This window comes from Marmota marmota, unplaced genomic scaffold, assembly GCF_001458135.2.
Source record: "Marmota marmota marmota unplaced genomic scaffold, marMar, whole genome shotgun sequence".
Taxonomy (NCBI): Eukaryota; Metazoa; Chordata; class Mammalia; order Rodentia; family Sciuridae; genus Marmota; species Marmota marmota.
Window position 1 is genome coordinate 7,457,443 of NW_026000243.1, and position 5,343 is coordinate 7,462,785.

Here is a 5,343-nt window from a genome sequence, read left to right on the forward strand (position 1 = left end):
CCATGTTCTTATCTTCATGGGTCACTGGGAGGTTGCCACTCAGAGTAACCCACTCTTTCCTCTTGTGCTGACACTTGTCTCCCTGGCTTAGGCTGCTGTCTGTTTATACTCTGGAGGGCCAACCTGGCTCAACTCCACCAATATCTGTAGGAAAGGGAAGTGGAGAGAGGGGAAGGGAAGGAGGAAGGAATGGTGGTGATGAGAAAGAAGAGGAGCAGGAAGAAGAATCTGATATTCCTTTTCCAATCTAGTTTCTTCCTTCCCAACTCATTCTTTACCATTGCCTTTGATGCATCCTATAGGCACTTTCAAATCTACATGTCTGAAACTACTCACATTTCCTCTTTAGCAAAAGATTTTCTCTGTTCACTTTCCCATCCTGCTGATAAAACCATAAGTAGTTAATTTCTTCTGAAGAACAAATTGACAATACGTTTTAAAGACCTTATCTTGTACATTTCGTTTGATCACAAATCATGCTTTTAGGAACTTATTCTAAAGAAGTAATTAAAGATACACAGAGATTCAGTTTCAAAGATGTTAATTATAATTAAAATTGGAATCATGCAGGACGGTTTGTGTCAGAAAACATGGAGTAGATTTGTGATAACTCCATAAAGTAGAATTCTATGTAACTAGTAAAATGATGGTGAATTGCAATTATTGATGTGGAATGATGTTTATTATATCTGATAAGTGAAAAAAGCTTTAAAATTTTAATTTGAAATTAAAATATTAAAAATACATAAGTGTAAGGAAAGGAAAAAAGAACATGGAAATATAAACCAAACAGAATGGTTACAGTGAGATTGCAGATATTTGTTTTTTCTTTTCCTTTTACTTCATTTTCAGATTTTTCTTTAAAAAACTTTTTATATATATAATAATTAAAAGATATGAAAAGAAGAAGAAAAAAACCCATGTTTTTGCCCTGGCTTTTCTATTTCTGTTAACAGTATAGGTATTCTTGAAGTTGTTGAATACTTTGAGTGAACACTGACACCCAGGGTCCAATTGATTCTATTTTTACCATCTGTCTTGGGAACTCCTTTTCTTTCTGTTTGCCTGCAATCTCTGCAGATTGGACCTCATCACCCCACACCTGGACTATTGCAGTGGGTATCTTGACTGAGCATTCTCCTCCACCTGACCAAGGCAGCCAGGGTATCACTCAGGGCGGTTCTTGATCCATCACTCCCTGTACAGAAACCTTCAGTGGCTCTCCCTCGTGAGATAAGGCTGGATTTCTTAGTCCAGCACTCTATCACCTGGTCCCAACCAGTGTTTCCTTATTCTAGTTTCACACTTGGACTCTATCTGCTTCAGTAAACTGTTAGTTTCTTGGGATTGTATTTACTGCTTCACTCCATTTATCAGCTGGCCATTCTGCAATTATATTGTCCTTCCACCCTTGCTCTGCCTTACTCTTCAATGCCCCACTCACGTGTCATCTTTTCTATGATGCCTCTCTTGATATAGTAACCATTGGAAGTAATTTTTCCCATCTCTGAACTGTGGAGCATTCTGTGCCACTCCCAATTTATTTTACACCATGTTCAGCACTCTTTTCTCATCCAGCTGGGCCAATGTTCTTCCCCTGGGGTATACTCAGTACACTCTAGACTCCGAGTCTTCTTCCTTGGAATGCCTTATCCTTGGCTCAACCTTCACATTCATTGCATCCCCTCAGCTTTGTTGGCCTAAACCAGACATTGAAATGACAAGATTTGGACCTGATCTTAATCTTTTCCCATGTGTTTGCTGACTTCTCAACCCATTAAGACATAGTTTCTGGATCCTACATGCTATCAGAATTAAACGAGCAAAGGTCATCAATGATATTCATTTGCGAAATCTAATAAACTCATGTGAGGGAAGGAGTACAGCATAGGAGGACTGACTGTGCAGCCAGACAGATGTAGTCCCAGCTTCCCTTTGTACTGCTCTATCTTGTACAAGTCACATAAGTTTTCCAAGGACCAGTTTCCTCATCCATTAAGTACAGAGGAACAATAGCACCTTCTTACTAGGATTTTTGTAAACATTAAATGAGATGATGTTTGTAGAATGTTTGAACAGTGCTGGACAATACAAATAGTTATGTAAATATGACCTCCTATTATTAATACCTTATAACATTACTTTGGTCTTTGCCTACCATTTACCTTCACTTTTTCCTGAGACCCTTTCCTTTTACCCCTTCTGTATGGTTTGTAATTCATTTGTAGCAGTCTGCCTACAACTTCTCAAATATGCTCTGTGTTACCTGAGTTTTGGGCTTGCTTTTCCTTTGACGAAGAATATCCTTCACCCATTCCTTACTCGCCTGGTAGATTTCTAACCATCTTTGGAGACTGAACCCATGTATAACCTGCAAAAGCCCAGCTACTCTTCTCTTCCCCAAAGAGGGATTTCCTCTCTCATCTGAGAGATGTTTGTATCTTGTTTGCATTTCTACTTAACAAGTACCATACTGTGCTATACAATTTGTGTTTCCATTGTCACCCCGTCCCAAACATAAAATCCTTAACTTGGTTTCTATTTCTCTCTTCAGTACCTATGTGTGGCACATATTATATACTCAATGATATTTGCTGAATGAAAAAAAAAACATGGAAGGAGGCAAAGCTCAGACATAGCACAACTAGGAATTGAAATTAGGATTTCTTACTCTTAATCCCAAGTTCTCTCCCTGACATAACCTCAAAGTCACAGACACATGGAGTCAGTTTTGCAGGTTGTCATTTAATATCTCATGGCCTTTGACTGACCCTGAGAATGAGATTTATTTCCTAGTGTTATAAAAGCTTTAGACTCCAGATTACCTCTAAGGAGTTTCACACAGAAGGACCAAAAGACTTCAGAAAACAGTAGGGATGATGAAGGCTCTGAGGCTGCAGCGGGAACCTCAAAGACCCCATCCAAAACAAAACAAAAAGTCTTTTACAAAGCTCAGTAAAGAAATAGAGACACTTAAAAAAATTGAAATTAACGTGATCTCCAGGCTGTGTTTATTGAAACAATCTTAGGTTCATAATCAAAACAATGTTTTATCATTTCCCCTCCAGGCTGGTCATAAGCTACAAACTGGATCATTTGACACATCTCTTGTGCACTTGAAATTTGAATTGAAACTCTGCCATTTTAACCATACAAAGAAAAATAACTTTACAAAGCCCCCCATATATATTTTTTCTGATTCATCCTTTTGATATTTTACTTGGACCAAAACCCAAATTCACTTGGTTTTCTCCAAGCACATATTTGGGCAACTTCCATCATTGTTCTTGGAAATGACTTTTCCTTTTGACATACTGTACATTCGATATACAACCTGGTCAACACCATCAGAGGCCACAGTATTGACTCCCCCATGGGTTGTCAGGATGATCTCTGAAATATTATGTCTCCACTTAGGTTGACCAGATGTTTAGTTTTCAATGTTCAGGAGTGTGTGTGTGTGTGTGTGTGTGTGTGTGTGTGTGAATTAGTGAGTTTTGTGTCTGCTGGGGAAAATGCTGGATAAGCATGTTTTTTAGAGGGTTTGGGAAATTTCTATGGCTTGTTTGCTGATATGAAAAAATGTCAGAATATGCTTTGGGAAGATGTGTGTGTGTATGTGTGTGTGTGTATGTGTGTGTTTTCATTTAGCTGAGGGAGTCTCCTAAGAATAGGACACTTAACATAGAGGAGACACTGGGTTTCCTGGAGAGGGATGTCAGCCGGGGCATTTATTAGCAGAATATGGAAAGCTCATCAAAAATGGGCAAAATTTCACCCTTTTGTCTGAGAGGAAGAAGAGCCAGTTTACCTTATAGGTGTAGAATTTGATTACAGCAACTTCCAGAAACTGGGGTAGGCCATTTGGAGTAGAAGTGAGGCTAACAGAGCTGACTGTTTCTGCCTGTGGCCAAGCCACCAACATTTTGGTCCTTTCAGACCATTTGGTGGGTCTGTTGCCACCACCAACTAGAATCTGCTCCTCCACATAACTCCTTCCCAGCCCAGCTCCACTCGTCAGGTCCTGGCCCTGTGACTGGTCTTGCTGCATTTCCCACCCCCTCTGCCCCTCTCTTGGCTGTCTTGCTACTGTTGGTCCTGGCTATTTCTCTTCTCATTCCACTCCACCTTACTTCACCCATGCCATTCCATTTTTGCCTCACCTTTTCTATTGTTTCATGCCTCTGCTTGTCTTTAGGCTCTACTCTCCTCTTTTCTGACTGCTCATCCTCCTTGTCCCTCCTTTTCTCTGGGTCTGTGCTAGTCACTGAGAACCCAGGTGAATCGTTGACAGGATGAACAAAACAGAAGACTGAAGTAAAATAAATGCCATGGTAGAAAAAGCAATTAGAGTCCCTTGGAAGAATTCAAATGCCTTCAACAAAGTCTGTTCTTAATACAAGACTGGAGAATCAGAGCCAATTAAACAATGATGCTGCTTCTGGCTTATTGCAGTACATTTTTAATAAATGTTACAGCTGGAGACAATGATTAGATAAACTTTAAGTTCCTTTCAGTGCTGAGATTCTATGGTTTGTAGAAAATTACAGTTGTAATATTTTAAGGATCATATATTCTATTTAAATAGTGGCAGCAGGCCATACTTTCATATATTAGCTAGAAGGAGGAAGGTCCAGCCATGTTCTAAGCTCTATAATTCGACAGGCATTGCTTTTCCTTCCTCTTGTCACTACTATAGCCAGAGCCAGGCAGCCTAGCACACCCAGAACTTTCACAGAGGCCAGAGTTGCTGCTTTCCAATTCCTCCCACAGTTTAGGGAGGAGATGCCATATCAGTGCTTTCCTTCCAGTGTTGCTGTGACTTCAAAACACCATTAAGTAAGCTGAGAATGGCCCTGGCCAAGACTTTAGTCCCAGTCTTGCTCTTCTCCTTGTCTTGAAGAGGCCCAATTAGAACCTTCTGGTTCTTAGCCAGTGTAGGTGATATTCACATGGATATCAGGTTATCAGAGTTCTTGGAAGACATTCTTCCTAGAATCTGCCATGAGAATCCAAGTTGCTAACAGGTCTGGCATTGTATATAGATCTTCGTTTGACTAGTGTCTTAGCTTTCTGTTGCTATGACAAAATATTTGAGATCATCAACCTAAAAGGAGGAAAAAAAATATTTTGGCTCACAATTTCAGAGATTTCAGTACATGGTAGCTTGGCTCCATTGCTTTGGGCCAGTAGCAAAGCAGAAAATCATGACAGAGTGCATGGCAGAGGAGGTCTATTTACCTTATGGTGACCAGGAAGGGGGGGGGAGAGAGAGAGAGAGAGAGAGAGAGAGAGAGAGAGAAGAGAGAGAGAGAGTTAGAAGAGAAGAGAGAGAGAGAGAGA